We start from the raw sequence: 15,441 nt of genomic DNA on the forward strand, positions 1-15,441 counted from the left end.
AAAATGTGAGGACAGTCGTAAGTGCGAGGACCGGTCAAAAACGACGTTTGAATTTGAAGGAAAATTTTTATAAAATGTTTTATAGGTGGCATTTAGATCCTAAGAAATTGTCATGCATGTATCCTAACGTTCAACCAAAATGTTGGAGATGTGATTGTTTGGATGCTACATATTATCATATATGGTGGACTTGCAAGAAAGTGAAGGCTTTCTGGATAAAAATTTGGTGGGTTATGCAAAATGTTTTGAAGAAAAAACTCCAATTTTCTCCTCAATTGTTTTTACTGGGCATAGTTAAGGGCTTTTCAATGGGTGAAACAAAATTGATATTGTACATGGTGACAGCAGCTAGGTTACTCATTGGTCAATATTGGAAAAAGGATGTTATGCCTACTATTGAAGAATGGACTTTGAAGGTGGCCAGTTTTGCAGAAATGGCGAAGATATCAGCATACTTAAAAGACCGGACTCAAGAGACCTATGCATGGGAGTGGAAGAAATGGATAGATTATGTGCAGAATAAATACCAAACTAGGAAGTACCAGATAGCTTTTAGTTGAATGTTGTGTAGAAATGTATAGTATAATGTTATCTAGAAATGTATAGTATACAGGGGGGAGAATAGAAGGGCGGTAATGATATATGATTTGGATTTGGATTTCACCTTGGGGAAGTCATGGGGGAGGGTTAGGGAGGGAAAGGGGGGGGGAATGGGAAAATTTGTATTTGTAAAACTTTTTCAATAATAATTAAAAAAAAACCAACGTTTTCAGCCCTCTGAGCAGTCCCTATGTGCATAGAGACTACCCAGAGGGCTGGAAAAAGTCATTTCTGACTGGTCCTCGCACTTACGACTGGTCCTCGCACTTACGACTATCCCCCCCCCCCCGTGTCCACCCACCCACGTCAATAGTGTCCTTCTTTACCAATGTTAAAATCTGATCACCTTACTTTAACCAGGTTTCTCCGGGTGCCTTTTTCAGCTTCAGCTTCATTTCATTGGAACAAGACTATTTCCCCATATCGGGAGGATCCAAAACGGATCGTGAACCCGACGTGGGCAGATTGCCAGAGTTGGCTGCGTGTCTTGTGACCCCCCCCCTCCAGAGGAGGGGATGATGGTTTGGGGGGAAGCGGAGGAAGAGGAGGCGAAGCTGCACTTGGGCGACCATCTGGCTCCGGGAGGCGATGGCGGTAGAGACCCCCCCACACACAAAACACCTGCAGGGATCCATAGGATGGGAAAGGCAGAGAGGGATGGAGGGGGGCGGGAGCAGCCGCCCAGATCCACTTCCAGGACCTTTGGATCCACCCCAAGGGATCCCTCGGGACTTCCCTCCTTCTCCAGCCTCAGCAAACGCCGCGATCCGAGACTCTTGGGCGGCCACCGCCGAGCTTCAGTTCCCCTCCGGGATGCTTGGGCAGGAGGCAGCCCCGCCCGGGCATTCCACGGCACTCTTAGCATGGGCAGAGGCACCCCGGACGCCGATGCCCAGGGGGATACTCGGCTGGGAGGGGGCGGAGCTCAGGCTGCAATAAGGGGCGGGGCTGCAAGGAGGGGGCGGAGCCCGAGAGGAGAGGCGAAGCCCCGCCTCCCCTTCCCCTCGCTGGATTTCTGCTTCCCGCCACGAGTCCCACTTTTTCCTTGGAGGATCGCCGCTGGATCCCTCGGGAGAGGCTTCTGGGTCCGGCTCGGGGCAGGTGGGGCTGCTTTCCCTCCGATCTCCAGGCTGCCCCTGCTAGGAGATCTTCTCTCCGCCCGGAGGAAGGGATAGGGAGATCTCCTCCGGGAGATCCGGTTCTGGCGTTGCCTGCAGGGAACGGATCCCTGCCTTCCCTCCAGGGGAGCAAAGGAGGCTCCGTCTCCGGGCTGGATCTGATTCTGCCCCCTCCTCGCCCGGCAAAGGCTGCCCGGGGAGCTCCGGTTGGATCCGGGAAGGAGCTTTGGGTAAGTTGCTTCAGAAGGTCTCTCTGTGGTCCGTCGGAGCACGAGGTCTCTGAGCACCCATGTCCCGCACGTGCAGTTGGAAAAAAGGGAGTAAACGGAGCTTTAAAACGTTTGTTGAGGTTTGTAATGTGCTCTTAACACAGACTGACTTCATTGCAATGGGGAGGGGAGAGTTTGGGGGGAAAAGAAATATTTAAATTAACTGAATTGAGTTTGTTTATTTATTTATTTATTTGTTTATTTATTTATTTATTTAATTAATTTTTATACCGTCCCCTCTCCCGAAGGACTCAGGGCGGTGAACAGCCAAAATTAAAAAAACATACAATATAAACATTAAAATACTATAAAAACAAAATTAAATTTATATTGGCTTCCACCAATTTAAAACCCCTTACCCATAAAATTCAGCAACATTCAACGCATGTTGTTCATGCGTTATTTTTTTTTTTTTTTTAAATTTGATTTATATGCCGCCCTTCTCCGGAGACTCAGGGCGGCTTACAATGCGCTAAGCAATAGCCTTCATACTTTTGTATATTTATACAAAGTCAGCCTATTGCCCCCACAAACTGGGTCCTTATTTAACCTACCTTAGAAAGGATGGAAGGCTGAGTCAACCTTGAGCCTGGTGAGATTCAAACCTGCAGAAATTGCAGGCAGCTGTGTTAATAACAGGGTGCATTAAACCACTGTACTACCAAGGCTCATACCAGGTTGTCCACTAAGACTCCTGTTGAAAGAAATCTCCTTCTAGGTTCAGCTCCAAGTGGGGAAACAGACACTGGAAACATGGAGACTGCTTGGAAAGATGGTTTAATGGTGGACAGGATCACATGGCTTGAGTTCCTGAACAGAAAAGGGACCGAGATGCAGTGAGCCCCCACTCCCCCCCCCCCCCGGTTTTATGCCCTCTCTGGCTTTGAACTTCCTGGGGCCCAGAAAGAGTATCCTGATTGGTTGTCAGACTCCCCAGGGGGTGGGGGGTGGTCTTAGCTAGCCTTGCTGGCTGATGTAATCTTCCCAGGTGCCATGTGCTGAGTTTCTGTCTAGATGGGTTCCATTGTGTTAGTTTCTGTTGCTATTGTGTTGCAAATGTCCTTTGACAAAGGATTGGGTTTCTGCCTCTGGCCCATTAACAAAGGGTGGCGGGCAGGAAGGTGGGAGCTGCTTTAAAATATGCTTCTCCATTTCTCATCCAGGGAAATAAAATAGTCTGCCTTTTTCATATTTCCTAAAATATTTCACTCTTCCAGGAAAGGGGTGGATGCTAACTTCCTACACTCCCAAGATCCCACTCACAGTTACTGCTATTAAGCCTGGTTTCACCCAGTCTATACCTGTGCTTTTGGTTTTTCTTGCCTAAGTGTAAGACTTTACTTTTCGCTACACTGAATTTCATTTTGTTAGATGCGGCCCAGGGTTCAAGTCTGTCAAGATCCATCTGGATCTTGAGCCTATCATCTAGGGCAGAGGTGGCCTGCAGAGCCCTCTCATGCCTGGGGGTGGAGTTCCCATCAGAGCTGCTCTTCCTCTGGGTCAGGATTCCCCCCTCCCTCTTGTCCAAGTCTAGAAACGCCAGGAGCCTTAAAATCAGTGCTGGAGAAGGGTGGAAATGGGGGATCCTTGATGGTCTCTGAGCTTCAGTGTTTCCCCGGAGATGTCTCATTGCCCAAACTAGGTAACATCATCAGGGCAGCAACCAACCACCAATCTCAGGGAGCCCTCAAGGACCCTTCAACTCTTATGGGGCCTTTTTGCCAAACTCTTTCAGGGCATCTGCAGAGCTTCAGTTTCTAGCGTGCTCACAGATACAGACACACACACACACAATCACAAAAACACACAAAGAGTTTCAGAGCACGTAGGGAAGGAGAAGAGATGGTCAAGGGGCGGGGCTGAACTATATCTTTCAAAGATCCTTGAGCACTGGGGAACTGCCAGAGGACTGGAAAAGAGCTGATGTAGTTCCCGTCTTCAAAAAAAGAAAAAAAAAACTAGATCCAGGAAACCATAGACCTATCAGGGTTCCGACAGATGTCCTAATTAAATCATGAGCCTCGAGCCAAGCTTCAAAAGAAATTTAGTTATTTATTAGGAGATTCATGTCAGCATGTTAAAAGTGAAGCCAACTCTGGCCCCACGTAATTTATGCCGCAATCATGACTCTGTTTCCCCCTTCTCCACAGAGTGTGTCATCAATCACATTCGCCAACGGAGCAATTTTGCAGGTTGTAGAGATCTCTCCCCTCCAGCTGCGCTGGGTAACTTTGGGAGACAGCCTTGAGAGAGATATGTCTGAAATGTGCTTCTGGTTTTGGCTACCATGCTCCGTTGGTTTCCCATCCCCCTTGCCTATGGCAACTGGAGAGCAGGCCAGGGATGCTTTGCGAGTTGACACCTGACCTCAATACCGGGGAAGGTTCTGGAAAAGATAATCAAGCACCAAATCAGCTAACACCGAGAAGCAAACAGAGTAATAACCAAAAGCCAACATGGGTTTGTCAAAAACAGATCATGCCAGACTAATCTTATTGCATTTTTTGACAAAGTGACAAAATTAGTGGACCAGAGAAATGCCGTCCATATAATTTACTTGGACTTCAGTAAGACATTTGATAAAGTAGACCATAACCTACCACTAGATAAAGATCTTGGAGTCCTAGTGGACAACCATTGAAATATGAGACAGCAGTGTGCAGCAGCTGCCAAAAAAGCCAACATAGTTCTAGGCTGCTTAAACAGAGGGATAGAATCAAGATCATATGAAGTGTTAATACCACTTTATAATGCCTTGGTAAGGCCACACTTGGAATACTGCATCCAGTTTTGGTCGCCACAATGTAAAAAAGACTCTAGAAAGAGTGCAGAGAAGGGCAACAAAGATGATTAGGGAATTGGAGGCTAAAACGTATGAAGAATGGTTGCAGGAACTGGGTATGTCTAGTATGCAACGCTCTCTACATGGGGTTCCCCTTGAGGAGCACTCGGAGGCTCCAACTGGTGCAGAATGCGGCCGCGCGGGTACTTATGGGGGCGACATGGCGCTCCCACGTGACACCTCTCCTGCGCGAGCTGCATTGGCTTCCAGTGGTCTTCCGGGTGCGCTTCAAGGTATTGGTTCTCATCTTCAAAGCGCTCCATGGCTTAGGGCCCGGTTATTTACGAGACCACCTTCTGCCACCGATAGTCTCCCACCGGCCAATACACTCCCACAGAGAGGGCCTCCTCAGGGTGCCGTCGGTCAGGCAATGTCAGCTGGCGACCCCCCCCAGGGAAGAGCCTTCTCTGTGGGGGCACCCACCCTCTGGAATGAGCTACCCCCAGGGATACGACTGATCCTGGACCTCCGGACAGGGCCGGATTTTCCTATAGGCTAACTAGGCTTCAGCCTAGGGCCTCAAGATCAAGAGGGGCCTACACAGTGGTGGGATTCTGGGGGTTCTAGGGGGTTCGGCCGAACCCTTTGTTAAATTGCTGGCTCGCCCGCCCCTCACCTCCCACCCACGCGGCGCTAGCCTACCGTAGCCCAGGGGTGGGCAATTGTGGCTTTTTTACAACCTGTGGACTTCAACTTCCAGAATTCAGCCAAGCTGTCTCAGGAATTCTGGGAGTTGAAGGCCACAGGTTGTAAAAGAGCCACAATTGCCCACCCCTTCCCTAGCCTTGAGTTCCGCTGCCTGGGATCCACGTGGGCTGCCACGTGGTTCCCCACCGGCTCCAGACGCAAGAGAGCAGGATGGAGAAAGCAGCTTCCACACCTTCACTCACCCTCACTCTGCTCTGTTGGATCGCCGGCCGTTCGCTTACCCCGCCCACTCCCCATCTATTGCTGCCTCCGATGGCTAGAGGAAAAAAAAACTTCAAATTCTTGCCTTGGGGCTTCAAAGGGCCGCCCTAGAGCCAGTGGTGCAGCTGAACCCTTTGTTAAATTGCTGGCTTGCCCCGCCCCTCCGCACCACTATTTATTGCCAATAAATAGTGGTGGGCGAGGGGCGGGGGAGCCAGCAATTTAACAAAGGGTTCGGTGTTTTTTTTGTAATTTTATTAGCCCACGGAGCTTCAGCATAGGCTAATTGGCCTCCCGGCTCTCAGCTGATTTGTCTCAGCTGTTTTGCTCAGGGCTCTTCTGCTTCCTTGCAAAGAGTGCTGATTTTTTTCCCCCTAGCATTGCTGAGAAACGAAACTGAAACTGCTTTGCTGTTGCTGCAAGGTTGGAAAATTAGGCAGGCAGAATTCTTTTCTTTTTCCTCACCAAAAAAGGTAGGTGCAAACAATGGGAAATTTAGGGAAGAGGAGACTTCAGGATTTTAAAACACAAAAGAAAAAAAGCTCTATTTAACTAGGGAATTGTAATAATTGAGATACTATTAATTGTATATTTCTGAAAGCAGAAATGGTTAAGTTGTGGTTTGGAGGAATATATGGGGGAAATTATTTGGTTTATTATTATTGGTAAATATAATTAATGGATTTGTAAGAAATTGGATTGCATGGAAATAATTGGAATATTCATATGCATATTGATTAATATACAAAAAAGGTAGTTATATAACTAATTGATTTATATTAAAATGTTGAATTTATATTAAACAACTAATATTACATAATTAACCAATGTGAGGATGGATATAAAAATAGATGACAATGGGAAGGGGTATAATATAGAATAGAAGGGAAAAATTGAATTTGATTAAGATTAGAGATGAGGATGAAGGGTAATATTGGTTTTTTACAAAAATTGATGAGGAATAAATATGGCAAAAAAGAAATATAGAAATTGTAAATTTAATTGAAATGACTAAACACTGTTAAAATTTGTGAACCGGCCAAATACTCTGTTCAAAGAAAATACATTGTATGTTTGTATGTGTGTTTCTAATTATTGTTATTTATTCATATTTGTTCTCTTTTATTCTTTAAAGTTTAACAATTCATTCTTTATCTTAATATCTTTATATTTGTTTGGGGTTGGCTTTCTTCCCTTTCATCTTTTTTATTGTACAGCAATCTTTCTCCTCAAACCTACCACCTCTCTCTTTTCTTTTCTTCTTACTTTCTCTTCCCCCCCTCTTCTTCTCCTCCCTACTTCCTCTTCCTTTCTCCTTCTCCTCCTCTCTTCCTCCCTCTCTTACCCTCACTCCTACTCTAATTTCCCTTCCATTCCTTCATCCCTCTCTATTGCTGTATCCTTTTATGCATATGGACTACTCAGAGGGCTGAAAAAGTTATTTTTGACTGGTCCTCGCACTTTTGACCAGTCCTCGAACTTACGACTGTCCTCACATTTTACGTTTTTGCCCTATCTTGTCACCATGGTGAAGAGAAGCAGTTGTGAAATGAGTGACATGGTTGTTAAGAAAGCTGCACGGTCATAAATGTGAGGATGGTCATAAGTGTGAGGACCGGTCAAAAGTGCGAGACCCAGTCAGAAATGACTTTTTTCAGCCCTCTGGGTAGTCCTTTTGTGCATATGGACTACTCAGAGGGCTGAAAAAGTTATTTTTGACTGGTCCTCGCACTTTTGACCAGTCCTCGAATTTACGACTGTCCTCACATTTTACGTTTTTGCCCTATCTTGTCACCATGGTGAAGAGAAGCAGTTGTGAAATGAGTGACATGGTTGTTAAGAAAGCTGCATGGGCATAAATGTGAGGATGGTCATAAGTGTGAGGACCGGTCAAAAGTGTGAGGCCCAGTCAGAAATGACTTTTTTCAGCCCTCTGAAAAAAGTCTATGCACATAGTCACGCCCACCCGGTCACATGATGAGCTACCCACGCCTACACAGTCACGTGACTAGCTAGCCACACCCAGCCAGTCACATGATTGCCAAGCCACACCCCCAACTAAGCCACGCCCACAGAACCTGTTGTTAAAAAAATTGAATCCCACCACTGGTGAAAGGGCCTCATAAGTGGAATAGCCTAGGGCCTCTTTCAATCTAAATCCGGCCCTGCCTCCGGACCTTCCGCCGGGCCCTGAAGACTTCTTTATTTCAGCAAGCCGGGCTGGGTTAAAAAAAAAAAAATTAATTGGTGAATTTTATGGGTAAGGGGTTTTTTTAATTGGGGGAAGCCAAAGATAAATTTAATTTTGTTTTATACTATTTTAATGTTTATATTGCATGTTTTTTAATTTTGGCTGTTCACCACCCCGAGTCCTTCGGGAGAGGGGGCGGTATAAAAATTAATTAAATAAATAAATAAATAAATAAATAAATAAATGAAAAGAAAGACTAGGGGAGACATGATAGCAGTGTTCCAATATCTCAGGGGCTGCCACAAAGAAGAGGGAGTCAAGCTATTCTCCAAAGCACCTGAGGGTAGGACAAGAAGCAATGGGTGGAAACTGATCAGGGAAAGAAGCAACTTAGAACTAAGGAGAAATTTCCTGACAGAACAATTAATCAGTGGAACAACTTGCCTCCAGAAGCTGTGAATGCTCCAACACTGGAGGTTTTTAAGAAGACGTCGGATAACGATTTGTCTGAAGTGGTGTAGGGTTTCCTGCCTAAGCAGGAGGTTGGACTAGAAGACCTCCAAGGTCCCTTCCAACTCTGTTATCCTATTCTATTCTATCCTCCTTGAATGGGGGAAGATTTTGATAAACACACTCCTCAAACACGTATGTGTGTCTACTTGGACACTGATGCATGTTTACATAAGTCCGTAGCTGTGTTTCTCAACCTTGACAACTTTTAAGCTGCATGGATTTCCACTCCCAGAATTCCCCAGCCAGCATGAATTCTGGGAGCTGAACCCCCTCCATCTTAAAAGATGACCATTCCCAATCAACACCCAGGACATCCAGTATGGCCTAGTCTTAAGGCCCTGCATTACAAAGCCTGAGGCCATGGGTTCCAGTCCCGCCTTGGCCATGAAAGCCAGCTGGGCCAGTCACTCTCTTGTTGTGAGGTAAATTAGGTAATGGAAGATGTGTGGGATATGTTACTGTAAAAATAATAAAAGGTGGATATCAATCAATAAAAATAAAAATAAAAAATCATTTCCATTTTGCAGTGGCTTGGCTGGCTTGTTTCCCTCTTGTATTGTGTCGCCTCCATGGGAAGAAGAATGAGATCTGGGTTCCTCCCCCAAACATTCCTCTTTCCTGTCTTGGGGGTCTCTGGGGATTAGGAAATCCCGCTTCCAGCCTGCAGAGAGGGACACTCTTCCCATGGGCAGAGGAACCCTCCACACCAACGCCCATCAAAGGAACAGGGGAGGTTTCAGAGCATGTGGTCCTGGCTGGGAGGGGAGATTAGAGAGGAGGGGAAAGAAGGGGTGGCAGGAAAGAAGAGGTACGGCTTCAAGACAGGCAGAGCCAAGGAGGAGAGCAGAAGCCCTCCCGCCCAGCCTCTCCCCTCCCACTATCTGGATCTCCGCTTCTCTCTGTGAATCCCACTTTTTCCTTGGAGGATCTCTGCGGGATCACTTGGGGCTCTCCCTCCTCCCAGATCTTTTCCCCTCCGGCAGAATGCTTGGATTTGGGGACAAAAGTAGCTTTGACTTAGATACATAGTGGTTCAGAGCACTCTCTGAGCACTTCACAGATGTCAGCATCTTGCCTTCAACAATTTTGTGATTTTCTGTGTTTCTCGAAAGGTCATAATGTTCTCATTTTCTTTCTTGTTCCACCAGCAGGAAAACAACTGTGACCAAAGATTTACTTTCAAGTTACCCATCACTCTGAATAATGACTGAACCAAATGCTTACTCTGAAAAAATAAACAGAGTGAACACAAGAGCCTTCACCAGGGAAATGGCTGCACAACTGATACCCAAAGGTGCCACAACAAGAGCCACATCAACTGAGAGTGAGCAGGATAGAGGAGATGAACTAAGACTGTCCATACTGAGGTTAATGGAGGCGTCCGCCAGCGAAGAATGTCTTATCGCTAACCTCCAAAACTTCCTTGTAAGCCATGGAACAACTATTGAAGCCCCAGCGATGATTCAAGAAATCACCACTTCAGTAAAGGATAGGCTACCTCAATCGGACGACCCAGAGCTAGCTGAATCCGTTCCCGCGCTTTTTCTCCGGCGGCCATCTTGGAATGGCCAACAACCAATAGAAAGCCGGAATTCAAACTTAACGACGCGAATCACCCAGAACCCTAAAACAAACAGGGGACACCCTGAAAACAACTATGAAAAACAAATACAAGGCAACAGGAGCTCGCCTACTGAGTTCGAGATAGAAAAAGCCATCGAGACTCTAGTGGCAGCCTTCGGCTCCGCGTTCAAGCCTCCCGCGCAAATCACAAACTACAAAAGGAACCCGGAAAGCCAAAAACACACCAGAATGACTGCCGGCAACGAAACACCGACCCCATCACTACCTAGAGAAGAGATACACTACCGCGAAGAGAAAAAAACACCGACCGCCTACAAATCAACTACGCGGCAGGACTCGAACTCACCACCCCTACTACCGCCGGAACGAGACCCAAGAAAAGAAAACCAAATCAGCAACTCACCCATTCTACGACCTCCACCGGGCTTCTCTGCCCATCCAGGGGCCAGCATCCGTGGACCGGGATTTGCCGCCACCGCAGAAACACTGAGCTCCGATGGTCCTCATTCAACAACCGCCATGCCGCCACGCCTTCTGCCGATCTTCACCGGGGATCCAGCCGCCCAGCAGCAACTCCCCGCGTCCAGCGTGGAGTCCAGGTGTGCAAGGGGTGAATCCAACATCCCATTGACAGGCCTACGCCTAGGCCTGGGAGCCGTGGCCGCGAGCTCCTCACCCGACGACTTCCAGCGCGAAATGAGCTTCGCGCATGCTCAGTCCTCACCTGCAAAGAGAGAAGAAAAAAAAATGACTGACAGGGTTTTTTGCATTCACTTAAGCATCCCATTGCCCTACCGTGAATTCACTCACATTCTAGGCCATGGACAGCTACCCTCAGAAAGTAATTATTCTAACAATTTTGGAACACTACCTATTAATTTCCCAAAATTACAAATAGATGGAGGAAACCTTTTAGAATGGAGCCAGCAGTTACAACTTATTTTTATGAGAGAAAATGTACTTTTCTTAATTTCTGAACCTCCAAAAAAGCCTTGGTCATTTGAGATTGATTGTCTCCACCGCAAGGCATTCTGTCTATTGTTAACTAGTATACCACCCCTTATGTACCCTACCATAGGTAACAACCTAACTGTGTACGAAGTTATGCAAAAAATATACAGTTTATTCTACAGTCAAAGCAGAGCAACCACAACTAGAATATCCAGACAATTTCACTCTGCCAGACTCAGGCCAGGGGTCCCCATGAGCGAACACATATTGAAACTTAACGCTACCCGGGCTGAACTACTGCAAAGGGGGGAGATAATAACTGAAGGGAGCATGATGAGTATTATTATAAATTCATTGGACTCTAGCTGGGACAACTTTGTAACTCAATTAGATAGCCTAACCATGGAACAGATGTCCCTGAGCACACTCACAAATCGCTTGATTGCGGAAGATAACCTGAGAAGAGACCGCCGTCTATCTAGAAGAGAACCCAGGCCTGTAAAAAGAGTCGAATTGCAAGATAGGATAAGGAATACCCAGGAATGCTTTTCTTGCGGTTCTAGGAACCATTTAAAAAGGAATTGTCCCAGGAACCACAGAAACAAAGGGTACACTGATCGCAGGGAGAGACCTGAGCCCGGAAGGAGGCACCAAGGGGGACGCTCACCAGATAACAGAACGTTTAGGGAAAGAGAGCGTGGGTCGTCTCCCAACACCAGGAGAAATAATGAACATAGAGACAGTTCACGAGATAGACACACAGAATCAATGTACGGCTTTAAACACGAGGACACAAACACCAGGCAAAGAACCAGGATGGATTTGATTTAAATCGAGTTGATTTAAATCACAATTTAAATCCTGATTTAAATCACTAGTAAAAAGGCTTGATTTAAATCAACTCGATTTAAATCATAATTTTTAAAGAGCAACTGTCATCTCTGCTACTCCTTTGACCCACTGTGGACTCACCGATAGTCCCAGTGTTGCAGAATATGCAGCCTCATGCTACATAACTAAGCTCCATTTCATGCTGAATAAACTAAATTATTTATGTATCTTAAATAGAAAACCATCTTACGATAGATTTTTACCCCAAAAGTTTTTTATTAAAATAAATTCGATAAAAATAAAAAAAAATCCAATTTAAATCAAAAAAATCCAATTTAAATCAAAAAAAATCTGATTTTTTTTTTCACCCTGCAAAGAACATACGAGAACATGTGGCTCCTAGACTCAGGAGCCACTAACCATACCACACATGACCCAAGATTATTCACCACTCTTACAGAGACAGATTTTGAGATCAGAGTAGCCAACCAAAGCAGGGCTAAAGTAATAGATAAAGGAAGCATACATATCCCAGGAATAGAAGAAATAGAGGGGGTATTACATGTGCCAGAGATTCCATACAACGTGCTGGCAACCACAAAGCTCACACAAGACACAAACACCGAAGTGATGTTTAAGGAACGCAGAGTATATATATTCATCAGGGGGAAAACATTGGGGAAGTAAGCATACAACGGGCTACCTTACTTTACACCCAAAGAAAATAAGGAGGGAAGCGTTAACATAAACGCTGTTGATGAGGCAGAAGGAAACAGAAAAACAGAGGGAACAACCAACTGTAATTTACCAAGTAAAAGTAAAATATCTGTAGGCAAACCCTTACACAACAATTGTGCTCGCCTTCTCCATAGAAAACTAGGGCATATCAGTTTCCCAGTTGTCAAGAAAATGTTGGAATGCGCCGAGGGTTTAAAAGTAAAAAGTTGTGAAAATTACTTGGAGTGTTCTGTGTGTAAGTGTTGTAAAATTAAGGTCAAAGCGAGACCAAAAAAATCAGGGCGAACTACTGACTCTATTCCAACTGGTGCACATGGTAGGACCACTGAGACCATCCATTAGATATAGAGAAAGAAATTCTTCCTAACCATTGTGGATGATTACAGTCGATATGGTTATGTTTCTTTTTCCCCCAATCTTTTATTGAATAGCCCGAAGGCCTTTTCAAGATAAAACAAACAGTCTAAAAATATATGGTATATGACATTTAAAATTTAACAATATCAAATTTCAATACCTAAATTTCCAAAACTAGATAACCCAAATAAGATAGCTCCTCTCTAACTCAGCTCATCTTTCTTACAATCAATGAAATTCTTTTCGATATAACTGGCTCGTATTGCTGTCATCCTTGGTAGTACAGTGGTTTAATGCACCCTGTTATTAACAGCTGCCTGCAATTTCTGCAGATTCGAATCTTACCAGGCTCAAGGTTGACTCAGCCTTCCATCCTTTCTAAGGTAGGTAAAATGAGGGCCCAGTTTGTGGGGGCAATAAGCTGACTTTGTATAAATATACAAAAGTATGAAGGCTATTGCTTAACGCATTGTAAGCCACCCTGAGTCTCCGGAGAAGGGCGGCATATAAATCAAATTAAAATAAAAAAATAAAATAAAAATAAATCCTTTTAAGATAGCGAGTGATAGCCCTTACCAGGGGAGGAGAGTCTGCCTTCAATAGAAATGATCGTTTATGCCTGACATTCCAATGGGGAAATTTATAATTGGGGACAGATATTGTTTTCTTACTTCCTCATACAACCTACATTCAAATATTATATGCGCCATATCCTCCACGACGTTTGCCCCACATATACATGTTCTTTCGTCATACGGGATTTTCTGGTAACGGCCGAATTTAACGTTGGTATCTAAAAGTTCAAATCTAAATTTGACAAATAGCTCTCTCTCCACTGATGGCATTTCTAGATGTAAATATTTTTCCAGGGTGAAAGTTGTTTTCACTGCTGTCAGAAGTTTAAGGGAGTGATTAGTTGAGAGAGTTGCCATGTCCATTTGCCCATGTATATCTTTAATCTGTTTTTTTTAATTTATTTATTTTATTTTTAATTTGATTTATATGCCGCCCTTCTCCGGAGACTCAGGGCGGCTTACAATGCGTTAAGCAATAGCCTTCATTCTTTTGTATATTTTATACAAAGTCAGCTTATTGCCACCACAAACTGGGTCCTCATTTCACCTACCTTAGAAAGGATGGAAGGCTGAGTCAACCTTGAGCCTTGGAGAGATTCGAACCAGCAGAAATTGCAGGCAGCTGTGTGAATAACAGGGTGCACTAAACCACTGTACTATCAAGGCTCTATCAAGGCTCTCCGTTGTTTAACTTCCTTCAGTGTGTCACACAACGGGAACCCTACGCCATATCGATTCAGTATTTCTGACAGCCGAGTTAGCCAGGAATACCTTTGAGAATTTGAAATCGGCTGTTCCTCTAGGCAGATTTTGGGAAATCTGCTAGCTTCCATCTGAGTCATTTTTAGCCAGTAGGCTACCGCCCTAGTGATTGTGTAGGTGTGCAGTGAAAAATGTCCCAATTCAGCTCTGACGGCTGCCGCCGAAGTGGAATTGTTTACTCCCAGCATCCTCCTTAACAAATTATTTTGAGTTCTCTCCAATATGGGGGCCTCTGTAAGACCCCAGATTTCGGCACCGTAGAGCATAATCGGAACAAGTTTAGCCTGAAAGACTTTACGATTTGGTAAAATCGAAGTTGGTTGGATACGTTTACTTAATTTGGATACAAGGCTTGCCCCAGCTCCGACCTTTTGAGAATGGGATGATGGTTTGGGGGGAAGCGGAGGAAGAGGAGGCGAAGCTGCACTTGGGCGACCATCCAGCTCCGGGTGTGGAGGAGGCGATGGCGGTAGAGACCCCCCCCCCAAAACACCTGCAGGGATCCATAGGATGGGAAAGGCAGAGAGGGATGGAGGGATTTGGGAGCAGCCACCTAGATCCACTTCCAGGATCTTTGGATCCACCTGAAGGGATCCCTCGGGATTTCCCTCCCGGCCCTCTTCTCCAGCCTCGGCAAACGCCACGATCCCAGACTCTTGGGGGGCCACCACGGAGCTTCAGTTCCCCTCCGCGATGCTTGGGCAGGAGGCAGCCCCGCCCGGGCATTCCAAGGGCACTCTTTGCATGGGCAGAGGCACTCCGGATGCCGATGTCCAGGGGATACTCGGCTGGGAGGGGGAGGAGCAGTTTCATGGGTTGATTGCTCTCCCTGTCAGAAAACTTCTCCTTATTTCCAGGTTGAATCTCTCCTTGATCTGTTTCCATCCATTATTCCTTGTCTGACCTTCAGGTGCTTTGGAAAATAGCTTGACCCCCTTCCTGTCTGTGGCAGCCCCTGAAATATTGGAAGACTGCTACCATGTCTCCCCTGGTCCTTCTCTTCACTAGACTAACCATGCCCAGTTCCTGCAACCGTTCATCCAATGTTTTAGCTTCCAGTCCCCTAATCATCCTAATTGCTATTCTCTGCACTTTTTCTAGAGTCTCAACATCTTTTTTTATAGTGTGGTGACCAAAACTGGATGCAGTACTCTAGGTGTGGCCTTACTAGGGCCTTATAGAGTGAGTGATCTTGATTGTA

At 45.5% G+C, this 15,441-nt stretch overlaps 1 long non-coding RNA gene across 1 annotated transcript; it reads left to right on the plus strand.

Annotated features, from left to right (window-relative positions):
- The first annotated feature begins 1,595 nt into the window (after positions 1-1,595).
- On the plus strand, positions 1,596-12,764 carry LOC117662578 (uncharacterized). The gene is made up of 2 exons (XR_015731780.1): positions 1,596-1,948; positions 9,591-12,764. It is a non-coding gene; the product is annotated as an uncharacterized LOC117662578 (long non-coding RNA).
- The last annotated feature ends 2,677 nt before the right edge of the window (positions 12,765-15,441 follow it).

Source organism: Pantherophis guttatus, chromosome 2 (genome assembly GCF_059756535.1).
Source record: "Pantherophis guttatus breed Tessera chromosome 2, ASM5975653v1, whole genome shotgun sequence".
Lineage (NCBI taxonomy): Eukaryota > Metazoa > Chordata > Lepidosauria > Squamata > Colubridae > Pantherophis > Pantherophis guttatus.